The sequence below is a fragment of the Triturus cristatus genome, chromosome 1_1 (assembly GCF_964204655.1).
Source record: "Triturus cristatus chromosome 1_1, aTriCri1.1, whole genome shotgun sequence".
Taxonomy (NCBI): domain Eukaryota; kingdom Metazoa; phylum Chordata; class Amphibia; order Caudata; family Salamandridae; genus Triturus; species Triturus cristatus.
The window spans coordinates 98,047,915-98,074,751 of NC_140579.1; the positions used below are offsets into that span (position 1 = coordinate 98,047,915).

Here is a 26,837-nt window from a genome sequence, read left to right on the forward strand (position 1 = left end):
ACCCTAACCACTCTGTCACATTCTGACTGTTCTGAGTTTGTGCTTTTCCAGACCAAGGGCACTTAAAAATGCCTGCCAGTATGGATGACGTGAATCCTATGCCTTAAAGTCCCCTTTGTCTTATTTAACATTTTCTACATACTGATTTACAAACATACGATTCATTGTCTCTCCGTGTGTGTGATGTAAAGTGCTCCAACACCCTACACTAGTATGAAGGGCGCTATAAAACAAACACAATTCATGCGAGAGCGGAGACGAGAGAGGCGCTGTTTGAGGGCGATAGAGAGGGAATCATTGAAGAGCCCAACATGGACTTCTGCTTCCTGGTGCACTCTAAGGTCATCCTTTACTATGTTTTAAACCCTAATATTTCCTGACAAATTTGTTGTATGTAGTAAAATGCAATATTTTGTCATTTTTTCAATATTTTCTTGGGAAAAGAAAGTATAACCGTGCTTGTGGTGGTCATGCGCGCTCACTTTGCACCGTACAGGGGATTACCTGACACAATTTGCCAAGGCTGCTTTGGGTTCCCAGCCTGGCCCTGGCCACAGCGGTAATCCACAACAGACTGGTAGCATTGCTTGGAGTCTCAGTGAGCAGGTAGAAGTGAGTGACCTCTAAGTGAGCAGGCAGCAGTGAGTGACCTCTAAGTGAGCAGGTGGCAAGCTTTGCTCCAATGTGGAAAGCCTTTCCATTAGTAGGTAATGTTACCTAGATAGTGCACACAGTCCCAGACATCACTCATGGTGGTCTTCCTGCCATTTTGGACCTGGCTTAGTTAATGCATCACCACCTGGTTCAGCCTGAAGGGCCCTTTCCCAAGAGAAGAGACATGCTTTTAGTGTGAGGACGTGGATTCAGTCCCAAGAAACTATAAATCCTGGACACTGAAGAAAAGATCTGCGAGAAATATGCAAGACATGTTGGACACACTCATACACAGAGAACGTGAGTATGCATCCATGCCAGGCAGCACACTAACACCAGAGTGGAACCAAACATCACCATTCCAATGTCCTCCTAACTTTCCCTTCCCAGCACAAACATCCAGTGGTTGAAAGGCTCCATACCCTGGTCACAAAGGAAGATCGTCCTGGAGTCATTCTGAAGACATCCAATGACTTCATCCTGGCTGTTCCTGCAATTATCTGGGGAAGTCATCCCAAGCCATCCGGAAGTATGCCTATAGGGTGGAATATTTAAATGAGATGACTCTCTACAGTCATCAGAGAAACTACTCCAGCATTAGTTCCTGATTACTTCAGTGGAAAACATGTGATGATAATGATCCCACGATGATTCCAGGATGGGGCTGTATTATTACAGAATCATCTTGTGATGACTTCAGAATGAGGCTGCATTACTCCAGGATGATCCTATGAGTATTTCAGGATGGGGCTGTATTATTACAGAATCATCTTGTGATGACTTCAGAATGAGGCTGCATTACTCAAGGGTGATCCAAGGATACCTTTAGAATGGGACTGGCCATGTATTAGTCGATGATTTCATGAGGCAGATGTGTTACCCTAGGATATGTTCTGGCTGTATTACTGCATGGCGGTTTCAATATGAAGATGCAGTACTCTAGGACATGGGTACACACAAACTTTCAGTCAGGGCCAAAATTACAGTGTGGTTTGTGGCCGAGGGCCGCACCGGTAGGGGTGGGGTCAGTGGAGAACGGGGCCAGAGTGCAAAAAACAAAAATCAAACCAGTTTCAAAACATTAGACAATGCTATAATGCTGTATTTCCCAAGCAGATGGAACTACAAAGAGCCCATTTTGATAAAACCTTTTGATTAGCAGGCAATAGCAATCTTAAGAGGCATTGCATAGCTTAATACACACTTTGACCCCAATTCCATCACAGTCTCTCTCTCAGTCAGTCAGTTGCTCTCTGTCAGTCAGTTGCTCTCTGTCAGTCAGTTGCTCCCTGTCAGTCAGTGTCTGTCGGTCAGTCTCTATCTCTCCGTCAGTCAGTCTCTCTCTCTCCGTCAGTCAGTCTCTCTCTCTCTCCGTCAGTCAGTCTCTCTCTCTCCGTCAGTCAGTCTCTATCTCTCCGTCAGTCAGTCTCTCTCTCTCAGTCAGTCCAGCCTCTCTCAGTCAGTCAGTCCCTCTCAGTCATTCAGTCTCTCTCCGTCAGTCAGTCAGTCAATCTCTCTCTCAGTCAGTCAGTCTCTCAGTCAGTCAGTCTGTCTCAATCAGTCTGTCTCAGTCAGTCAGTCTCTCTCTAAGTCAATCAGTCGCTCTGTGTAAGTCAGTCTCTCTCTGTCGTTCTCTCTCTCATTCTCTCTCAGTCAGTCAGTCAGTCTCTCCCAGTCACTCTCTCAGAAAATCTCTCTCTGTCAGTCTCAGTCAGTCTCTCTCTGTCAGTCTCAGTCAATCTCTCACTCTCTGTCAGTCAGTAACTCTCTGTCAGTCACTCTGTCAGTCACTCTCTGTCAGTCACTCTCTGTCAGTCTCTCTCTAAGTCAGTCTCTCTCTAAGTCAGTCTCTCTCGCTGTCAATCACTCTCTCTGTCAGTCAGTCTCTCTCTTCCTCAGTCAGTCTCTCTCTTCCTCAGTCACTCAAGCTCTCACTGTCATTCAGTCAATCTCTCTCTCTGTAAGTCAGTCACTCTCTCTGTCAGTCAGTCTCATTCTCAGTCAGTCTTTCTCTCTCTCTGTCAGTCTTTCAGTCAGTCTCTCTCTCAGTCAATCGATCTTAGCCAGTCAGTCTCTCTGTCAGTCAGTCTCTGTCAGTCAGTCTCTCTGTCAGTCAGTCTCTCTTATTCAGTCAGTCTCTCTCACTCAGTCAGTCTCTCTCACTCAGTCAGTCTCACTCAGCCAGTCTCTCTCTCCGCCAGTCAGTCTCTCTCTCAGCTAGTCAGTCTCTCTCTCTGTCAGTCTTTCTCTCAGTCAGTCAGTCTTTCTCTCTCTCTCCACACTCTCTCTCCACACTCTCTCTCTCCCTCTCTCTCCTCTCTCTCCGGGGTACCATGGGTACATAATCTACAAGGTCCGCGGGCCGCCAAGGAAGGCCTGCCAGGCCACTGGCGGCCTGCGGGCCGTACCATGAGCACCACAGCTTTAGGATGATCTCAAGTAGTAATACTTGTTTGACATACACAGGTTGGTAAAAAACACACAGTTTTCTTGGTTTGTTGGCAGAGCAAAATATTCAACAAAAACAAGCATTGGCAAAGCCAATAGGTCTTGCCTTTTTGACCAAGTGGCTTGCAAATGTCTTCTGCCGATGGCCTGCAGTATTGGTTAAAATAAACAAGCAGTGGTAAAGCCAAAAGGTCTGGCCTTTGCAGGAGCTATTGGCTTTGTCAATATGTTTTAGCCATATTGTACGCCTGCGCGTCTGTTGTTCAGCATGGCTAATGGTTAGTGGGATAAAGGAGAGTGGCGTGTCAAAGTGGAATGTGATGTCCGTCAGTCACTCTCTGTCAGTCAGTAACTCTCTGTCAGTCACTCTGTCAGTCACTCTCTGTCAGTCACTCTCTGTCAGTCACTCTCTGTCAGTCTCTCTCTAAGTCAGTCTCTCTCTAAGTCAGTCTCTCTCTGTCAGTCAGTCTCTCTCTTCCTCAGTCAGTCTCTCTCTTCCTCAGTCACTCAGGCTCTCACTGTCATTCAGTCAATCTCTCTCTCTGTAAGTCAGTCAGTCTCATTCTCAGTCAGTCTTTCTCTCTCTCTGTCAGTCTCTCAGTCAGTCTCTCTCTCAGTCAATCGATCTTAGCCAGTCAGTCTCTCTGTCAGTCAGTCTCTGTCAGTCAGTCTCTCTGTCAGTCAGTCTCTCTTACTCAGTCAGTCTCTCTCACTCAGTCAGTCTCACTCAGCCAGTCTCTCTCTCCGCCAGTCAGTCTCTCTCTCAGCTAGTCAGTCTCTCTCTCTGTCAGTCTCTCTCTCAGTCAGTCAGTCTTTCTCTCTTTCTCCACACTCTCTCTCCACACTCTCTCTCTCCCTCTCTCTCCTCTCTCTCTCCTCTCTCTCCGGGGTACCATGGGTACATAATCTACAAGGTCCGCGTGCCGCCAAGGAAGGCCTGCCAGGCCACTGGCGGCCTGCGGGCCGTACCATGAGCACCACAGCTTTAGGATGATCTCAAGTAGTAATACTTGTTTGACATACACAGGTTGGTAAAAAACACACAGTTTTCTTGGTTTGTTGGCAGAGCAAAATATTCAACAAAAACAAGCATTGGCAAAGCCAATAGGTCTTGCATTTTTGACCAAGTGGCTTGCAAATGTCTTCTGCCGATGGCCTGCAGTATTGGTTAAAATAAACAAGCAGTGGCAAAGCCAAAAGGTCTGGCCTTTGCAGGAGCTATTGGCTTTGTCAATATGTTTTAGCCATATTGTACGCCTGCGCGTCTGTTGTTCAGCATGGCTAATGGTTAGTGGGATAAAGGAGAGTGGCGTGTCAAAGTGGAATGTGATGAAGTGGCATAGATTATAGCTGCAGTGTGTCATGGAGTGGTGTAGAATGGAGTGGCATTGAGTGTGTTGCGTAGAGTGGTGTAGAGCAGAGTAAATTGCTGTGTAGTGGCATAAAGTGGAGTAGTGTAGGAAAGTGGATTGGCAGAGTGGAGTATAGTGTCGTAGAGTTGAGCGTCCGAGTGGAGTGGTATAGAGTGGAGTGTTGTGGAGTAGAGCGGAGTAGTGTGTCATAGAATAGAGTGGAGTAAAGTGGCATAGAAGGAGTTTTGTAGTGTTGTTAAGTAGAGTAGGGTGGCATAGCGTAGAGTAGAGTGTTGTAGAGTGGAGTGACATAAAGTGAAGTTTAATTGAGTAGAGCATGACAGAGTGGAGTATCATAGCGTATAGTGTCGTATCATGAAGTAACCTAGAATGAAGTGGTGTAAAGTTCAGTGGTACCGAGTAGATTGATGTGGCATGCACTGGGTTTGAGTAAAGTGGTGTAGAGTGCATTGGCACAGAGTAGAGAGATGTAGGGTGCAGAGTTGATTGCAGTGGCGTAAAGTAGACTGTTTCAGAGTAGAGTGGAGTGGTGCAGGGTAGATTACAGAGGTGTAGAGCAGAGTAGGGTAGAGTGCAGTGGTGTAGAGCAGAGTAGGGTAGAGTGCAGTGGTGCAGAATAGATAAGAGTGGTATGGAGGGATACAGAGTGTAGTGGTGCAGAGTGCAGTACAGTTGAGCAGTGCAGTGGTATAGAGTCCAGTGGCATAGAGTGCAGTGACAAGTACAGTGGTGCAAAGTGCAGTGACAACACGCAGGGGTGTAGAATGGTGTAGCCTGCAGTGACTGAGTGCAGTCATGCAGAGTAGTGTGGCATTGAGTTCAGTGGAGTAGAATGAAGTCTTACAGAGCGTCAGAGTACAGCAACACAAAGCAGAATAGTGGGGCAGAAAAGAGTGGTGTAGCTTAGAGTGCAGTGGCGTAGAGTTCAATGGCAGAAAGTGCAGAGTAGACTGTTGTAGACTGCAGTGTTTAATTGTAGAGTGGTGTAAAATACATTGGCATGAAGTGCAGTGGCCTTAAGTTGTGAGTAGAGGGGCATTAAGAACAGTGGTAGCAGAGTGGTGGTGTCAAATAGAGTGGCGAACCGTAGAGTGACATGGAGTGGCATAGAGTTGTAGAGCAAACACAGTCTACCATCCTTCTGAGATTGGAAAATTGAGAAAGATGAAAGAGTGTAATAGTAACAAGTGCAGGATATCGCACTTAAAAGAAGGAAGTATAGTATAAAAAAATGTATACTTGGGTAATAGACATTAAATGTAAGAAAATCACCATATGGTACCCTAACTTAACAGCAGAATCATTTGCATTTAGAATGGCACCCTTGACACTAACAGGACTCCCTGCCACCGAAAGTTATTTCAATACAAGGCAAGGAGCCTACCTGACTCATAGCTCTATTTTAAGCCGGGGATTAGCCAAGACCAGGGTTCTCCAAAGTCAGTCCTAGAAGGCAAGATCCATGCTGTATTTTTTTGCATATCCCCATTTAGATACATGCAGTTATCTTAAAAATCGGGCATTGTTTAAGCCCTCCAGGACTGATTTTGGAGAACCCTGGACAAGACATTTAGAATTTAATCAAATTACATATGTGACCAAGACCCCGAGAGAGGTCGAAACGCATCTTTTGTGGTGCCATTAAAACTGGGAACCTGCACTCTTACAACCGGAGTGGCTCGTTTATTCTCACTGATGAAGTGAGGATACCCTTATATATGTATGTGTATATATATATATATATATATATATATATATATATATATATATATATATATATATATACACGCGCACTTAGCTACAGAGGCTTTCAGCCAACCCTTTTCATCAATTGGTCTATTATTGTGTCATTCGCATTTTCATCCATCCACTGCAGAATACAGCTTGGGACAGGGCAGTGGACCAGCCCACTACAGCCGTTGGCTAACTTTATTGCACGTGGTGGCATCCTTCTTCTTCACAAGAAGTAAATCCACACACAAAGTAGTGCCCTTAAGAGTCAGTGAAAGTGTGGATAGCTTTACCTGTTTGGTGGCGAAAAAGAGGAAATAGGTAAGAGCTAAGCTTCAGATGTGTGTTAAAAAAAGAGGAAGAGTTAGAGCTATCGGCATTGTAAATGTTTCTTACCTATGTGTCATGGATTGAAGTGGATGTATGTGGTGTGGAGTGGAAATATGTGGGGTGGATCACAATTGTTAATTGTGGCATGGAATTGTGTGGAACGGTGTGCAGTTGTATTATGTGGATAGTACTTATGTGTGTTTGAGTGTGCTGTAATTATGTGGAGAGGGTTTGTGAGTTATGGAGTACAATTATGATGAATGGTATTTTGTGTTGTGGTGTGTTATGTAGTGGAGTTTAATTGCATGTAGTGCTGTTGAATTTTATGGTATGATGTTGAATTATGTCTTTTAAATTGGATATATGTGGTGTGTAGTGGAATTGTGTTGTGGTGGAATAATGTTTGTTTTTTTGTAATTATTGGGTGTGGAATGGATTTGTGTGGAGCTGAATAGTGTGGCATGGAACAGTGTGGTATAGTGTGAAATTATGTTGAGTGGAATTATGTGGCATGATGTGGAGTGTTTTATGTGGATTCTTATGTGGTATAGAGTGGATTTATGTGGTAATGAGAAGTGTGTAATTAGGTGGAGTTGAATTATGTAGATTGTAATTATGTTGCGTGTTGTGGCTGTATGGATTGGCATTGTATTGAGTGGTGTTGTATAGAGTAGAGCTGTATGGCTCTGAATGGAGTAAAGTGGAGTGCAGTTGTGAAGAATTGTGTGGAGTGCAGTTGGTTGAAGTAGTGTTGCATAGGGCAGAGGCGCATTGTGTGGAGAGGAGTTGGGTGGGGTTGTGTGGGTGGCGCTGCATTGCTCTCACTAAACGTGAACAGCCCAAGCAGCATGACGCGCTGAGCTCCTCACCCAAGACTTTCCAAATATGAACTGGGAGTGACTTTAACTAAACTTATTGGCAGCAAATCATTAAGCGCAATTTATACAGCTAACCCTGCCTTTCAAGTTTACACACACGTGATATTCTCACGCTCGTACCTTCAGCGAATTAATCTGGGTGAACTCGTCTACCCTCAGCTGTTTTCTGAAGCCCTCAATTGCTCTTCCTTGCACTACGAATAATTGCATCAATTTAGCTTGCTCACCCCTTATATGTTCTGATGATGATCTCGAACAGTTGAGATCGAAACGCCGTTGACCCTTTACAACAGAACTCTTCCTATTCTATAAATTTGCTTGAGGAGTTTTACAATATTGTTAATGCAATGCCGTTATTTTTATCTTCACCATCACTCTGCACGTCACGCCTCTTTCACTTATTGTGTGAGCACCTGAATTCTATTGTTGTGGAAATAAATGTTTCACATGAACTGTTTATGTCCCTATGTACATTATTAATTTTTTTGCTCCTTTAAAATAATTAATCTTCAACTCTCTAACCATAGTGCTCTCCTTAGGATCACTTTATTATTGGACCTTTTGGCCACACCCAAACCATTGTTTTTTTACCGCATTGTTTGGTGCTGCCTGAAGTAGTGTGCAGTGGAGTTGTGTAGAGTGGGGTGGCATTGTGCCGAGTGCAGTTGCGTGGAGTGGAGTTGTGTAGTGTAGAGCAAAGTGGCTGGAGTAAAGCAGAGTGGTGGTAAGCTACGAGCACTGGTCTCGAATGTTCTAGCTTAAAGGAACAAAAAGTGCCACAAACTGTCTAAGTAACATCACATGTAGTAAGGGAAGTCCTTAAAAATAGATGTAGTTCAAAGCCAATATTAAGAATACAAAATTTCTCGCAGAGACGGTGCAGGCGCTGCCTTGGCAAGACCTAAACACAGATAAATGGGAGAGGTAGGAAGGAGAAGATATCAGAGCGGTAGCCAAAGACAGAAAGGGTACAGAATGAATGAGAAGAGTGAAGAGAACTGGTAACAGCAGAAATTGGAGTGCGAGAAGGGAGGATGAAGAGAATTAAAAGTGGAAAGGGAATGAAAGCGAAAAATAAGACGCCAAGAATGAAGCGTGAAAAAGGAGATAAAGGAAAGTGGGCAGGAAAGGTGAAAAGTAGTTTCAGAGGGGAGAGTTGAAAGAAAGCGCACACAGGACAGAGCACTAAAGACTGGAACATGGGAAAGGAGCATGGTGAAATGGGAAGGAAGATTAAAAAATAGTGCAGGAGATGAAGAAAGGGAATATGCCTCCGTTTTATAATATGTATGTATGGAAATAAATTAACATTTAGGGAGGACAGGCCTATATCATTCAGGCAAAAACACTTTATTTGATTAATTAAAATCATAAAAGTACACATTTCATACAATAATAAAAAAGACAATCAAAGACATAAAATATACCAACATATTTACAGCGAATCCACAGAATTAAAAATGCCATACCTAAAAAACGAGCATTAGATGGTTACTCAAGAATTGCACAAGTTGGGAAAAGTTTTTGATTTGCAGCGCACAGCTGCCGCCAAGAAATTTGCCACACTAAATATAATACGAGTACTGCTCAACTGCTGGAGAAATAACAGGGCAGGTCTAACTTGTAAAAAGCCGGCTTCCTTCAAAATTGGGAGCAGATATTTTTTCCGGCTTGCAGAATAAAACTCGCAAAACATAATAAAGTGCAAAGTGTCTTGGGGTGAAAAATCATCACAGTTGCATGGCCTGCTACATTCAGGTCTACCCCAGGACGGATAGAAACCAAGTGAATACTGGATCAGATTAAATCTAAATCACAACGATAAAAATCTGTGGTGTGAATTGGAAACAATACTTAAATAGGGTTCCAGCGAGGGAGATAAGAGGAGCATAAAATGCGCTCTAACACATGGTTTTAAAAGTTCTCTCTCTTCGAGATCCAATTTAGCCCTATCTATAAAAGACTGCTTAATCCAAGCTATATCTGCCTTGACAATACGTGATGGGGATAAAAAGAGCTCAGGACGCCCAAGACGGGAAAACGCCGCTCTGACGTACTCCAGCCAGGGTATTCTTTTAGCATAGTCCATGGCTAAGATGTCGTTAAGAATCAGATGGTTAAGAGTGATTTCCTGATTTAGCAGGTTTTCACCCAGCACAACAATGGGGCCATCTTCAACTTGTCCGTGACATAGCCCAAACCAACCTCCGCGTGGATAGAAAAAACAGGAGTCGATTGGGGGACTGAGAACAAATGTCTCAAGAATCTATTTTCAACCACTTGGATCATATCCTGCATAACATAACCCCACAGTGCCGCGCCATAGGTGGTGATAGCCAGGCTTTTCGAAGTTTAAACTTTCAGCAGGGCCTCCATTGGTCTTGCCCCCAGTCTTTTAGCATAACTCAACAGCGCAGAAGTAAACCTGGTTACAGAGTTATTTTTTAGCTTGATTTGCGGGCCCCAAGTTCCATTCTCGTCAAAGAGGACTCCCAGATAGCAGAAAACCTTTACTCTAATGATCTCTTCCCCGTTACAGAATAAAGATCTAGATTTAAGCTTTTTGCCCTGTTTCCCCACCACCATAAAATGGGATTTCTTTATATTCACCTTAAGGTCAAACAGCCATACAGGCGCCAAAGGCATCCAACAATCTCTGAAGCCCCACACCAGTGCGGGCCAACAGGACAGTGTCGTCCGCGTATAGGAGAACCGGTATAACTAGATCCCCTACACGTGGAGCATCCGCCCTCGGGATCCCCAAGGACCTTTCCAGGCCGTTGATATAAATGGTAAAGAGGAGTGGGGCAAGGATACACCCCTGCCTCACCCCTCTCTCTGACCTAAAGTGCTTAGTGCGTTTCCCATCCTGAGTGACCCTCACTGAGGCAGAGAGGTCCTGATGAAGTGCTGCTAAAAAACTTACTAAGGGAGGGTCAATACCCAATTCCAGCATGATGGACCATAACTTTGACCGATTAACTAGATCGAAAGCAGAAGACAGGTCCATAAAAGCCATAAAAAGGGACCCGTCCTTCGCCACCGTGTATTTACTAATTAAAAGCTGGAGATTTAGACATTGATCCAAAGTCCCCCTATTGGCGCTAAACCCATATTGCAAATTAGACAAAATACCCTCACTGTCTAAGGCATCCCTAAGTTTAAGAAGTAAGACCCTGCCCAAGATCTTCACTGCAGAGTCTAACAGGGAGATGGGTCTATAGCAGTAAGCGTCTCCACGTTGGCCCTTTTTGAAGATTGGGATGATTACCGCTGTAGCCCACGAAGTGGGGAACCTGTAACCAGAAACAGCATTAAAAACATTTGCTACAATCCTTGCCCATAAGTTAGGAGAGGAGCCATATAGGTCTGCCGGCACTCCGTCAGGGCCCGGTGCCTTATTACTGGCAGAATCCTTTATGGCTCTCTCCACGTCCAAAGGATCAAAAGATAAGCAGGGCAAAGAATGGGGTACTAAAAAGGTGCTACTACTTACGGGACTTGAACCACCCGCCCCATACATATTGCTAAAATGGTCAAACCATTGCTCATCCGGGATTACACAGTCCAGGACAGTGCCCTCGGTGCCCGAGAAAAAAAGGTGATTAATTGTTGCCCAGAACTTACCGCTGTCCCGTAGAGCATCGATAGATAGAAGATTGTCCCAAGCTTCTGATTTTATTGCCTTTTTCCTTTTGGCAATAGCCTCTTTATAAGCCCCACTCGCTACTGCAATTGCCCCCTTATCCCTAGGACTACTTTTTAGCGCCTGGTGCAGGATCCTATGGGCCCTAGAGCAACTCCCGTCAAACCATCTTGAGTGATTGCTACCTCGGCGGGTATTGGAGGAAGTCAGATCCCTGGAGATCTGTGCACAGATAGCCTCAAAGGCCCTAACCACCTCCACCGCAGGCGAGTTATCATTAAGGCAGATGGCCCAAGGCCCATCAATTTTAGCACAAAGCTCCTCCAGAAAAATTGCAGGGACCACCTTGGCCCATTTGACCCTACGACCCTGGTCTTTCGTGATCAAGGGAAGATCTCTTTGGCAATCATGGCGCAAACCACCCAAACTCTCAGGCAAAACCAACTCCAGATATACCGGGTTGTGATCGCTATGGGCAGACGGGACGACTTTGTAAGCTCTAGCCCTAGCTAAGGAGCCAGAAGACATACAAATGTAATCTATCACTGACCCCAAAGTAGAGCCTTTGTACGTAATAGCCCTGCCCCCAACCTCTATAAAATTAGACTCAAAAATGTTGATAGTGGCAAGGAAATCCTCTAGGGCCTCCCCCTGCTTAGTATGCTCAAAATGGGGGGCCACAGCACCTGAAGGCCCCTCAGGAGCTTCATGGGCCCTCACATGACACTCACCAACACAGGGATGAACATTAAAATCACCCATGAGGACGATCTCGAAACCAGAGTTTTGTTTTTGACTGTATTCTAAAATAAAATTTTGCAAAGCGACCACATGTTGATTAAAGACAACACAGTCCCTAGAATTATAAAAATTAATCAATAGAATGTTCATGGAATGGGAGATGAACCATTCAACACAGAGAAAATTATTCAAACCAGAGACCAGACGAGTGAACGTGCCCTTCAGATGAAGTGCAAAAAGGAATATTAGACCCCCTTTCGCTCGTCCCGCCCCACCCAAAGCTGCCGGTACCACATAGCTAGAATAACCATCCATAAAGAAGTTGCTTGAGGGGTCCCATGTTGCCTGCATGGCAATAATGTCATGTTTACCTAGGAAATCGAGCCAGGATGCATCCGCTCTCTTGGATCTGGTCCAGGCAACATTCCAACTAATTAATTTACAACTAGCCCCTCCAGCAGGGTTTTCAAGACAGGGTTCAGCTGGCTGAACCGTAACTGTCAGTCAGTCATCAGCTTCCAGATTTGACAGAAGGGGAATAACAGTTGTTCAAGATCAGATTGGAGGAATGGGGCAGAGAAACATTATTTGGTAACTGACGGTCTCCAGGCCTTAACGGTACCCCAGATCTTTGACACCCCACCATATACGGCTGTCTATACGTAGGTTGTTGCCTCGGGGGTGGGGGGGGGTGTTTTTAACAGCACGAGCTTCAACCAGATGACTGTGTATACCAGATGAGAATTTAGTTGGGGGTGGGTAGAAAAACCCTAGGGGGACTGGTCTAATTCCCCTATGCCCTACCTCAGACCCATCCCAAAACAATCTGTCTGCAATGTCCGGGCTATTAAAATTAGCTATTACACAATCACCCACAAGCCGCTTCGGCCGCCGCCCCACCCACCCCACCCTTCTCGCCATGATGATGTTGGGGGAGATGTCTAGTCCTCCTCAGCTGGAGGCAGTGCACCAAGATCTAGTCGCCCTCAGTAAGTCGTGCGTAGATTCCAACACTCCCTCACGGAGCGGAGGAACCCCTACGAAAACAGCCACCAATGGAGCCGATTCCGGGGGAAGGTCAAGGGTAACCGAGCTGCTCCTAGCCTGCCTCACACTCCGGCCCAAGGGCTGGGCTGCATCATTACTAGCCGCACGTGGCGTATTATCACAGGTATGATTGCCTAATAGCGGCTGCGCAGTGGAAAGGGGTGGGTCCGTGCTCTTCACCCTACCAGGGGTACTACCGATCCCAACATGATTGGATCATTGGCCCAGAAGATACTCCCATGCCCCCCTCTGGCCTATGTGGGCTATGCATGGCCTGACTGGCCCCACTTAATGTAAACTAAACTCTTTAATAAAGGCTACAATTTTGGTACATTGGTTAAGCAGGTCAGCCACACAGGTATTCAAAGTCTCAACAATGTCTTTAGCGATGCCCACCAGTAAAGGTTCTAATCGTGAGGTGATTATGTCTTCTAGTAGGTCCGCCGTAAGGATCCCTAATGGCCCCTCAGTAGGCTGCAGAGCTTTGGGGGTTTTAGACCGTTTCAGGATCTTCTTCTTGCAGATCCTTGCAGGACCTGCGTTACCATGGGCCTGTTGCCCCCGTTGATCAACCACACCCTGGGTAAAAATAACAGGGTCCCTTACTACAGGTGGATTAGACACAACCACCACAGGTTCCAGAGGTATGCTGGGTACTACCACACAATCAGTAGTTTCGCAGGGCAGAGTGGGAGGTACCAGGCCAAGTTCCTGTTCTGCATTAGCAATTTCTTTGGATAACACCCCAACAGCAGATGACAAATAAGAAATTATACAGTCCGATTTTCTGGCAACCTTTGCTTTCTTCCCATTCCCCTCCATAGACACTGCTTGTTTGCGCTTACCCATTACGAAGATTTGGGGGGGTGGCCCGGCCCGACCTCCTTCGACCTCTGACGGCCGTAGACGGCCCACCCTTTGCCTGGGCTTCGCCCACGCGCGTCCCGTGTGGCGGGATGTGGGGCCTGTAGATATTGCTCGTGACCTCAGGGGGCGGGACCGCCGATGCTGTCGCTGCCCCTCAGGCTCCTGGGGCTTGTAGTGCGGTTCTTGCAGGGTCAGCCGTTCCCCCGAGTGCGTTGCGATGCGTCTCCCGCGGAGCGGGAGACGTGAGGTTCAATTTCAAGTCCCCGGTAGGAAGGGGGCGGGGTCGCCGATGCTGTCGCTGCCCCTCAGGCTCCTGGGGCTTGTGGTGCGGTTCTTGCAGGGTCAGCCGTTCCCCCGAGTGCGTTGCGATGCGTGTCCCTCGGAGCGGGAGACGCGAGGTTCAATTTCAAGTCCCCGGTAGGAAGGGGGCGGGACCGCCGATGCTGTCGCTGCCCCTCAGGCTCCTGGGGCTTGTGGTGCGGTTCTTGCAGGGTCAGCCATTCCCCCGAGTGCGTTGCGATGCGTCTCCCCTATATCATTACTGGGCTTCACCTACTGCATCGTTCTGTTGCCAGACACACAATCGAGATTCATTCACTGTGACAGGTTTCTCTGCCATGAATAATATGTTTTACCTTATTAGTTAACTGTCTCAGGGAAAAATATAAAAACGTCACCAGGAAAGGAAAAATAGGCAGAGAGAATTATGACGTTTTCATATTTTTTCCCTGAGCAAATTAACTAATAAGGTAAAATACATCAAATCGTACATTTTTGTAATTTTCACCTTGGTTACAGCAAACTACCTGTCAAACATACACACTATATGTCCCATAATGCACTATATTGGGGCACGAATAAAATGAAAATAGCGAGTTGTAGTTCTAAACAGTTATCTATTTTTGTTTACTGTATATGGGCCCACTAGTGTGAATAATGATACCGCTACGAAATAATTAATATTGGTGGTGTCCCGAGTTAATTATAAATCTTACTCGGAACCTTTTTTTTGCTTTAACGCGAACCGGAAGTTCTTGTTTACTTCCGGGTCGCGTTGCTGTGCGGAACGATGGAGATGAGAATATAAGGCCGTGCCCGTCTCAACAGCGTCTGCTCCATTTGGGAGAGGCGTACGGAGTGAGTCGGTAAGTCTGGTTCCTCCGTTGTGATTATTTTGTGTTCCGCTTGTTCTATGTTTTATATTTATTGCCGTTCGAAAACCTATCGCTGTTCGAGCTTACACTCACGTATATAACAGCGATTTGTTATGGAAATAAGAGCGCGCTGTGGAAGATATCATTCTTGCAGACGTTGTTTGCTAAGACATGTGTATGCCTGGATTTGCTTTTTTAGGCAATATTTATACGAGTGAGGGCAGCAAAAAATAGTAACTTGTGTGCCATGACTTAGGAAGGAGATTATTAAACTATCTACCAATTCCACTTATCAAAACACTATTATGGATAGTGAAATGTTGTGACCTTAAACTGGGAGTCCTTTACATGATTGTTTTAGCACATCATTATAAACAGGATAGAGTCGCTTGTAACTCAATACGATGTGTTGATTTGTGTGTACTTGCTTGTTTTTTAAAATATTTTAGACACCCGTTCGCAAGGACCATTGAAGGGTATTGGCAGGTAATTCACTGCTTAATGGTGAGGACAATATTCTTCATTTCATATTCACTTGTGTGCCACGTGGGTGTTTTTTGGCACAAAATGTATATACACTTGGTGATAGATATTGGGAATAAAAATGTGAGATACTGAAGGTTATTATTTTCATGTATTACAGAAAGAAGACCCAATGATGCTGGTCATTCATGATACCTACAAAATTTAAGTATGGTTTTTAGTCTCATATTTTAAGCAGAGCGACAAGACAATGGTCCTGACGAATGCCATGAATTTATATCAACAGGCAGAAATATGTTGACCTGACCTAGTCAGATAAGAAATTTTGTTTTCCTATCGTCACGCTACTTATTTTAATCCATCCTTCAGGGAGAGCCATTAAATAATTTTTCTCCACATTGAGATGGTTTTAGATTCACATTAGACATTATTTTTTGCACTCTGCCCCTTATTCACACACTCACATTGGAGTATAGAACACCTCGTGCTCCTCTCCTGCGGGAGAGTTGTAGCCCACACAGAGTACCTTGCGGACACTGTGTATAAGAGGGGACCCAGTGATGAAGCATGTCACCATCTTGGTGAGTGAGGGTTCTTGTCTTTAAACTCTATACTGTTCACAGGTACAATCTGTAATTTTGTGGATTGGTTTCTTCAGTTTTTTCTCACTAACATCATTCCAACATTTTTTCTATTGCGGTATTTTTTGTGAATTCTAAAATACATCAAATGACAGACAAACAGCTGTGGAATGGAGATGGTAAAAGGCTGATTAAGGCTCTTTACATGCTTTGCGGGGGTTTTATGTGGGGAGGCATATTCTGCCAAAAGCCCGGAAATCCTTTTGAAAAGAATCCTCAGAAGCTGTCTGCTTCGTGTCACGAGCCATCCAATCCCCAGGTTTTAATAGGCATCTAAAACAGCTCATCTGATCATTGCAACTTTTCTGGGTAAGTAACTCAAGCATAACTTGGTTTGCAGCTATTAAGTGATTTGCCTAGAATCACAGGATCCGACGCTAGGACGCCATCCCGGGGCCCCAGTTTAAAAGTCAGCAGTTGTGACAGTAAGACCTCACCAGTGATGGTACGGCGATACAATTCATTCTCTACCACTCATTCATGCTCTATCTGTGAGAAGGTGGCCTGATATATGCTGTCCAGTAGTTCTAGTGGGCACCTTATATCAGTGCAAACAACCCCTTATGGTGAATGGTTAAAGACAACCTTATGTGAAAGCTATCCTAGTGGTAGCTATGGAAAGCAGCCTTCAGGCTAAGTCTTGAAGGAATGTAAAGCAGCTTGTTTTACAAGTTTATAATCTCTTGAATGATCAAATAAAAAGACAACCACACCAGGTATGTATTCAAAATATATGTATTTAAGGTTAAACACACCCCTCTAGTATCTTTATGAGACTGGAGGTCGAAGTACTAAAGTTACAAGTGATTAATCATCAGTAAAAGCACAAATACACGTTTGAGCCCTAGGGGAGTACCAAACCATATACTAAAAAGTGGTATAAGAACCACGACTGTAATAGGCACAAGGCCTATTGCCTCTAGAATCGCTGGGACCCCAAGGAACCACCCAAGGTAGGAACACAGGGGACCCACAGGAACTGTATGCAGTGTGGAAACATAACTGCGGGTTCCTATTACTTCTTATGGGGAATGTCGCGGTTGGAATTACAAAGATTAGGGACGCTTATAATCGAATCAGGACCAAACCCTCTTGGACTTAGGAAGTTCTAGGTCTAGCACCCACGAGAGTACCGGAGTACTCGAGTTACCTCACCCAGGGAAGCCGGATGCATAGGTGTCTTTTGGTGTCGGGTCGCGCCGTCGATTTCAATGGAAGCCTGCAAAGAACTGCTGCTGCTGTGAAGAGGAGAAGTGTCCGGAGAGATCCAAGCCTGGATCTAGGATGTAAGGAACCTGAAAGCAGTGGGGACAGAGCCTGGGTCACTTGCCAGTGACCTAGGGCAGGATTGACCAATGCCCACAGATGTCGGGTGCTTCAGGTGAGTTGATGGGTGTCTTGACTCTTCAGCCACGAGGTCCAGGAGATGTTAATGAAGTTCACGAGCCGGATTCGAGCTGTCCCACAAAGTCTGTTGAGTGCTGCGGTGTCGGCGACCAGGAAGGACCCAACAAGCCTTGCAATGGCACGACACAGGAAATCAGAGAAAGGACTGCAGTGCAGACCAGAAAGGTCTGATGGACTCACCCAGTGAGGGTAAGTAAGAGCAAGTCTGGAACAACCAGAAAAGCCCCAACAGAAGTGGAGATGCCTTTGTGGGGACCTGCTAGCCAATGGGCTAGTGATCACGAAGGAGCCTCAAGCGGTCGCACTGGAAGCTGGCCCACGGGTCACTCGTGGAGTGGAGGCCAACAATCTTCTCAAGGCTGGGGCTACTCGGAGCCCAAAGCACAACTTCAAAGATGACCAGGAAGGTGTTGTTGCAGCAAAAGTTCACGGTATCCAGGGGTCACGGTTCCACGTTACCCGCGATAGCCACGGGCCTTGGCTTTGCTGTGGACTCAGGGTAGCCTTGGGGAAGTCAACCTCAGGGGATGCAGAGACTTCGGCTTCCGGCAGGAGCTTCAGTAATGCAGACCAGTCAGTTGCTTCTTTGGTGCCTGCCAAGCAGGGGAGTCACTCCTTGACCCCAAGGGAGATTTCTTCCGTCTTCTAGTCGTGATAGAAAGTCGAAGGTCCAGGATATATGTTTTAGAGGTTCGTCCAGGGTAATCTAGAGTCCTAGGGACTGGATTCCTATACTTATACTAAGTTTAGGGGATGGACTAACTCTAAGGCTCCACCTATGGGTGGGCCTGGGGTGGGGGTGGTTACACCCCTTCCCCTTTGTCCAGTTTCACGCCAGAGCAGGGGCTGAGTACCCCAGCAACCGGTTTGAACTGGGCTATGCACAGGGACACCTTGTGTGCCCCAGGCAGTGTCTCAAAAACATTCTCTGAATGCACCCACCCTGCCCCAATACACATCTGCCTGTCTGGGGAGGTGGTTACACCTCCCTGTGACAGGAAACCTATTGTCCAGGCCTCCCCTGCCGGAGTTTCCCCCAGCAGCAGGAGGCCAGACCCGTGTCTGTGGCAGTGGCATCCATTTTGTGATGCCAGGACTTTGAAAGGATTTAACAGGGTTTAGCCAGTGTGAACATGTCTCTCCCTCTAGAAGGGTGGAATTCTACCCCCGTAGCCAGAACTGGCGGGGGTAGTATTCCAAAGCGTTTGACACCAAACACGACATGTTTTGATGCAGCCATCCCAAAGTTAGCATTTACCGCGAGGTTATAATGCACTTATGAGTATATGGTATGGCTGTATCACAGTACAACCATAAGGAAGTATTTCCGAATGCTGCAGAGGGGCTCAGCTCATGCTTGGGCACCCTCTTACATAAAACCAAGCACTCTGCCTTCGGGATTGTAAAGGCCTGCCATAGGAGCAGCTTATAGGTTTATATGTGTCTGTATAAGGTAGTGATATAGGTAGCCTATATCACAGTAAGGGGTGCAAGCACACCCTTACCCAGGTTGCAGTAGCAGACCTGTGGTGTCATTTTGGAGTGCTTCCCAGGGGTGGCATAATACATGCTGCGGCCCCTGGTAGGCCTCTGAGGTACCTATGCCCTAGGTACATAGTATACCATATACTAGGGGCTTATAAGGCACTCCAGAATCCAATTAGATATGTACCAAATGTACATGGAAACCATTTTAGAGAGGAAGCAGCTAGGCTGTGGGCCTGATTAGCAGGGCCACAGCCAGACTAAGGTCGAAAAACAGTGAAACACCAGCAAAAAGTGGGGGTACCCATGTGAAGCTGATCCTACTCTCCTACACAACCCCCCCCCCCCCCAAACGCAGGGACATTAAACTAACCTTCACCAGTTGAGTCTTCATGTTCTAAGTGGAAATACCTAGAGAGTCCATCTGCATTGGCATGGTTACTCCCAGGTATATGTTCCACTGTAAAGTCCATCCCCATTAGGGAAATGGACCACCTAAGCAGTTTGGGATTTCCACCCTTCATTTGTTTTAGCTATAAGAGGGGCTTATGGTCTGTCTGAACAAGGAAGTGAGAACCAAACAAGTATGGCCTCAACTTCTTCAAAGGCCAAACCACAGCAAAGGCCTCCCTCTCAATAGCTGACCAACGTTTCTCTCTAGGGGTCAGCCTTCTGCTTATGAAAGCTACTGGCTGATCCTTTCCTTCTTCATTCAATTGTGACAGTACAGCCCCACCCCCAATTCAGATGCATCAGTTTGAACAATGAACTTTTTGGAGTAGTCAGGACTCTGCAGAATGGGAGCAGTACACATGGCCTGCTTCAGGTCATCGAATGCCTTTTGACAGCTAGCTGTCCACTGAACCTTTTTGGGCATTTTCTTAGAAGTTAAGTCATTCAAGGGTGTCACTATTGACCCATACCCTTTGACATATCATCTATAGTACCCAGTCAGGCCTAAGAAGGCTCTCACCTGAGTCTGGGTAGTTGGAGCAGTCCATTCCATTATGGTCTGGATCTTGCTCTGCAAAGGTTGAACCTGGCCTCCACCTACAAGGTGGCTCAGGTACACAACCTGACTCTGCCCAATATGGCACTTGGTAGCCTTGATAGTTAGGCCTGCTTTTTGCAGAGCCTCCAAAACATTCCTTAGGTGGACCACGTGATCCTCCCAGATGAAGCTAAAGACAGCAATATCATCTAGATATGCTGCACTAAAAGCTTCCAGGCCTGTGAAAACTGTATTCACCAACCTTTGGAAAGTGGCAGGTGCATTCTTCAAACCAAAGGGCATTACCACAAATTGATAGTGCCCATTAGGGGTAGAAAATGCTGTTTTTGGCTTTGCATCATAAGCTAGCCTGATCTGCCAGTAGCCAGCTGTCAAGTCAAATGTGCTAAGCTACTTGGCTGAGGCCAATGTATCTATAAGCTCATCTGCCCTTGGTATTGGATGGGCATCAGTCCTAGTGACTGCATTGAGGCCTCTGTAGTCCACACAAAACCTCATCTCTCTTTTTCCACCACTGGTGTGAGGTTTTGGCACAAGGACCACTGGACTAGCCCTAGGGCTATCTGAGGGCTCAATCACGCCCAGATCCAACATTTTCTGGACTTCAGTCCTGATACAGTCACTGACATGGTCAGGTTGCCTATAAATCTTATTTTTAATAGGCAGACTGTCCCCAGTGTTCACTTCATGAGTGCACCAGGTAGTCTGACTTGGAGTCCGTGAAAACATGTGTCTGATCTGATTGAGAACCTGTCTGCAATCAGTTTGCTGCTGGGCAGTGAGGCTGCCTGCCAAGGCTACAGCATCTACTGACCCATCATCAGGGTTCTGTGAGAGGAGGTCAGGGAGTGGGTCACTCTCTTCCTCCTGTCCCTCACCAGTTGCCATGAGCAAGCCCATGTCAGCCCTGTCCACATATGGCTTCAGCCTGTTGACATGGAGAACCCTATGGGACTCCTATGGGTTCCAAGGTCTACCAAGTAGGTAACCTCCCCTTTCTGTTCAACAATAGTGTGGGGTCCACTCCACTTGTCCTGGAGAGCTGCTGGGGCCACACATTCTGCCCTGGCTGATAAACAGCCAATACAGCCTTTTGGTCATGCCAGGCTTTTTGCAGTTCCTGGCTAGCCTCAAGGTTTTTGTTTGCCTTTTTCATATACTCAGCCATCCGGGAGCGGAGACCAAGTACATAGTCCACTATGTCTTGCTTTGGGGGCTTGAGAGGTAACTCCCATCCTTCCTTCACCAAACATAATGGACCCCTGACAGGGTGACCAAACAGAAATTCAAATGGGCTGTAGCCAACCCCCTTCTGAGGCACCTACCTGTATGCAAATAAAAGGCAGGGCAAGAGAGGTCCCATTTTCGCCTAAGCTTCTCTGGGAGTCCTTTGATCCTGTCCTTTAAGGTTTTGTTGAACCTTTCAACCAAACCATTGCATTGTGGGTGATAGGGTGTGGTGAATTTGTAATTCACTCCACATTCCTTCCACATTGCAGTTAACCCCTTCCCCGCTCATGACGGAACCACTCCGTCATGAGTCACGGTTGAGCTGTGCTCATGACGGAGTGGTTCCGTCATGCCGCGGCCGTTGGCGGCCGCTCCTCCCACGCGGCGCTGTTTCCCCGCCTGTGCGGGCGATCAGCGCAAGTGGGAGGAGTCATGACGGAACCACTCCGTCATGAGCACAGCTCAACCGTGGCTCATGACGGAGTGGCTCCGTCATGAGCACAGTGCCACCGCGCTGCCCCCTAACCCCCCCCCAGCGCTGCGGCGGAATATCCGCCGCAGCCAAGGGGTTTAGTAACTTATCATAAAGTTTGCATCTCTGTCAGATACTACCTCCTTTGTAAAACCTACTCTTAAGAACACACTCAAGAGAGCTCTTGCCACTACAGGGGCTGTAGTGGTCCTTAGGGGTATAGCTTCTGGATACCTGGTGGCACGATCCACTACCACCAGTATAAACCTGTGCCCAGATGCTGTTTGAGGATCCATGGACCAAAAATGTCAATCCCTACCCTCTCAAAGGGAACCCCCACCACAGGTAGTGGTATCAGGGGGGCCTTTGTAGTGCCACCTGCTTTGCCACTGGCTTGGTAGGTTACACAGGAGCGACAAAACTCATTTGTGTCTTCAGACATGTGTGGCCAGTGAAAGCGAGGAACAATTCTGTCCCAAATCTTGTTCTGGCCTAAGTGTCCTGCTAGGGGAATATCATGGGCTAGTGTTAATAGGAAACCCCTAAACTTCAGAGGTATAACCAACCTCCTGGATGCATCAGGCTTGGGGTCTCTACTCTTTGAGTAAAGGAGTCCATCATCCCAATAAACTTTATGGGTGCCACTAGCATTCTCAGCAGCCTCATCAGCAGCTTGCTGTCTGAGGGTTTCAAGAGAGGGGCAGGTTTTCTGCTCCTGGCTCAGATCAGACCTGGAAGGGCCCCCTGTCCCCAAGAACTTAACCTGATCAGGTTCAAGCTCCTCTGGGACAGTTCCTTCTTCAGGCTCAAAATCATCTCCCTGAGGAGACTGATCAGTTTCCTGAGACAGGTGGGAAGGCTCTGCCTTAACCCTACTGCTCCTCCTCTTGTGAGGCACCTGGTCCATTATTCCAGAATCCAGGGCCTGTCCAGCTTTTGACATTATAGCCTGTGACCTAGTCAATCAATCAATCAATCAATAGTTCTTTATTCGGATGTTAAAAACACCATAAAAGCACATGTACACAATACAGAATCTCATTCATTTTTTTTTTTTTAAAAAGCAATTAAATCAATCAAGAAGAACATTTGATAAAGATAAAACAGAATAAAACAGTCATATCACCTAGCAGGTACACCACTTCTAAACGGACGCAGTTTAAACCTGATCTTTAGTTAATCTTAGTCTCAGTGCTACTTTGATAAAGTTCAGTATACAACACAGAGTCAACCTTTGTAAAAACAATAATGCTGAGTATGCCTGAGTCAATTTAGCCCTTTTCAGAATATCAATTAAAAAACTTCGCCTGGGTGTGGAGTAATAAGAACAGAAAAGTACAAAATGAAGGGTGTCCTGCGGAGACCGATTGTCGCAGCCGCAGGCACTCTTCTGCTCAATCGGTACCGTGTACCCTTGTGGGTCCGCCAATAAATAAGGTAAAAGATTGAGCCTAAAACGGGATATTAAAAATCTATCCTGTACAATAAACAGAGATAGGGTTCCATTCCCACTGTGCTCTTGATCTGACTGTGCAAATTCACTGACCTCTTGGACCCTTCTTCCATCTTTCTGGTTGTGTTCCTTTGGGCCGCAAACAGACTTTTTACCATTAATTTGTCCTGGGCTCTAATCACTGATGGATTGGTGAAAAGTTCTAAGTGACCCAACTTCTCTAAAGTAACCATAACATATTTAAACCAGGGTATCTTCATGCATTTCTCTCTTCCTAGACAGTCGCTCAATATTAGTCTGCTTAACTTAGCTTCTGTGTTTAACCAAATATTGAGCCACGCCAGGATCGGTCTGAGCTTGACCGTGTCTTCAATATATGGTCTCCCTAGCTCTCTATGGGCGATGATCGCTGGGGGACTCTGCGGGATTTTAAGAATGGACCGCAATATTTTGTTTTCCTCCCGCTGTAGTTGTGTGGTGTTTACAAAGCCCCAGACTTCAGCTCCATACAGAACTTTAGAACAACAGATGGAGTTATACAAATGCAATACTTGTTCTGGGGACCATCTACCTAGTCTGCGCCCATAGCTGGTCACTGCGCCATTTGAAGATATCAGTTTCCCACATCTCTCTTCTACCAGGGATGTAAATTTTAATCTCTCATCAAACAATATCCCTAGGTAGGAGAAGAGTTGTACACTTTCCAGTGTGTGAGACCCAATTCTATGTATAAATGTGGTCCATGATTTTTTCCCTGCCCTCATCACGAATGATTTGCCCAAATTTACTGAGAGGTCTAGGGATCCCATGAACTTCACGAAGCCATCGATTAAAATCTGTAAGCTTTTCGGGGTGCGGGCTAACAATACGGCGTCGTCAGCATATAGTAAAACTGGTATTTGACGCGTTCCAATTCTCGGGCAATCAGTGTTTAAAGCAATCAGGGTCTGCTCTAGCTTATTAATATAAAGGGAAAATAAAAAGGGCGCAAGAATGCACCCTTGTCTTACCCCGCTTGAGCACCCAAAAGCTTCAGTAAGGCCCCCTTCATTGTTATAGCGTACCCTAGCTGTGGTGTCTCTGTGTAACTCCCTAAGAATGGTGATCAATCCCTGATCGATACCAAGTTGGGTCATCATTAGCCACAATTTCTCCCTATTTACTTGATCAAAGGCAGCCGCCAAATCCATGAATCCTAAATAAATGGATTAGTTACTTGTTATGGTGTACTTGGCGACTAGCATGTATAAATTAAGACATTGATCACTAGTGGATCTCCCAGATCTAAATCCATATTGAATGTCCGAGACAATATTATTGTCCTCGGTCCATTCAATTAATCGGTTAAGGATTACCCTTCCCAAGATCTTTAAACCTTTGTGAGGAACACTTCACTTCTGGATCCTTCGCAGCACGGATTTCGGGAGGGACATAGCACCGAATCCGCGCTGATTGCGGCTACGGATCAGATCAGGTTCACGGTGGATCGGGGTGGAAAAGCAGCATTGATCCTTTTGGACCTATCCGCTGTTTTCGACACGGTCCATCATGGCCTGTTAATGGACCAACTCAGGAAAAGATGAATCCAGCATAAGGCATGGGACCTATTATACTCCTTTCTTTCCGATCGGAGCCAAATAGTTTCTTTGGAAAACTTTGCTTCTCAATCTTTTTCACTGCCCTGTGGGGTCCGACAGGGATCCTCGCTGAGTCCCACATTGTTTAATATTTATGTTTCCTCCCTAGCGCCCATTATCAGAAACCGCGGCTTTAGCGTAACCTCCTATGCGGATGATACGCAAATTGTTGTGTCTCTTTTACCCGGTCATGAACCTGGGGTCGACCTGAATTTTCAGTCCTGTATGTCAGAAGTGGCTCGATGGATGGCAAACAATTGCCTCAGGTTAAATTCTACCAAAACCGTGGTGATGCTATTTGGGAATAACCCTAATTTTTGGACCCCAGCATGGTAGCCGCAGGAACTGGGGGCACTTCCCACTCCGGTAAATCAAGTTAGGAACCTTGGAATGGTATTGGATGCCAAACTATCCATGACATTACAGATAAAGATGGTAGCCTCCAAAACTAGATACATTCTCAGAATGTTGAGGAAGATTCTGTTCCTTCTTCCTCAGGAGCATCGACAGACTGTCGTAGTGGCCCTGATAACATCAAGATTAGATTACTGCAACAGTCTATACCTCAACATTCAGGAAGGGCTGCTGCACAGACTACAGCTGCTGCAGAATGCCGCAGCCAGACTCCTAACTGGCCTCCCTAAATCTGCTCATATATCTAAGGCCATTCGAGACCTACACTGGCTTCCTATTAAGTGTAGGGTCCAGTTTAAGTCACTTTGTTTGGTCTTTAAGGCCCTACACGGAGAAGGCTCAGGCTTCCTGATCAACAGGTTTAGAAGGTATAACCCTGCCCGACACCTCCGATCGTCTGATGCTAATCTGTTCGAGGTCCCCCTAACAAAGAAAGTCAACTGGGGTGGCCGTAGTTTCTCATACGGTGTGGCAATGTTGTGGAAAGGTCTGCCTTCTCACATGCGTTGCATGGAAAATTTACTTCAATTTAGGAAAGCACTGAAGACTTGGCTGTTTGTCAAATAATTCTGGAGCTGGGTTTATGGAGTAATGGACAGCGCCAGGACACCTTTTGTGGTAATCGCGCGCTATACAAATTACGTTAACATAACATAACACAGCCCTCCACACCCTGCACAGCCCTCCACGCTCTGCATTGGCCTCCACGCTCTGCACTGGCCTCCACGCTCTGCACTGGCCTCCACGCTCTGCACTGGCCTCCACGCTCTGCACAGCCCTCCACGCTCTGCACAGCCCTCCATGCTCTGCACAGCCCTCCACGCTCTTCACAGCCCTCCACACTCTGCACAGCCCTCCACACTGCCCTCCACACTCTGCACATCCCTCCACACTCTGCACATCCCTCCAGACTCTGCACATCCCTCCACACTCTGCACATCTCTCCACGCTCTGCACATCCCTCCACACTCTGCACATCCCTCCACGCTCTGCACATCCCTCCACGCTCTGCACTGGCCTCCACGCTCTGCACTGGCCTCCATGCTCTGCACTGCTCTCCACACTCTGCACAGCCCTCTACGCTCAGAACAGCCCTCCACACTCTACACAGCCCTCCACACTCTGCACAGACCTCTACGCTCTGCACAGCCCTCTATGCTCCGCACAGCCCTCTATGCTCTGCACAGCCCTCTACGCTCTGCACAGCCCTCCACACGCTGCACAGCCCTCCACACGCTGCACAGCCCTCCACACTCTGCACAGCCCTCCACACTATGCACAGCCCTCCACACTGCCCTCCACACACTGCACAGCCCTCCACTCTGCACAGCCCTCCAAACTCTGCACAGCCCTCTACACAGCCCTCCACACTCTGCACAGCCCTCCACACTCTGCACAGCCCTCCACTCTCTGCATAGCCCTCCACGCTCTGCACAGCCATCTACGCTCAGCACTGCCCTCCACACACTGCACAGCCCTCCACTCTGCACAGCCCTCCAAACTCTGCACAGCCCTCCAAACTCTGCACAGCCCTCTACACAGCCCTCCACACTCTGCACTGGCCTCCACGCTCTGCACTGGCCTCCACGCTCTGCACAGCCCTCCACACTCTGCACAGACCTCCACTCTCTGCACAACCCTCCACTCTCTGCACAGACCTCCACTCTCTGCACAGACCTCCACTCTCTGCACAGACCTCCACTCTCTGCACAGCCCTCCACACTCTGCACATCT

The 26,837-nt window shown here is 46.7% G+C and overlaps 1 long non-coding RNA gene across 1 annotated transcript in view; it reads left to right on the forward strand.

Annotated features, from left to right (window-relative positions):
* The first annotated feature begins 14,745 nt into the window (after nucleotides 1–14,745).
* LOC146869611 (uncharacterized) overlaps nucleotides 14,746–26,837 on the forward strand; it is a 161,389-nt gene continuing 149,297 nt past the window's right edge. Inside the window, exons 1-2 of the long non-coding RNA XR_014981451.1 lie at nucleotides 14,746–14,860; nucleotides 15,319–15,373. This is a non-coding gene — a long non-coding RNA (uncharacterized LOC146869611). The remainder of the gene's footprint in view (nucleotides 14,861–15,318; nucleotides 15,374–26,837) is intronic.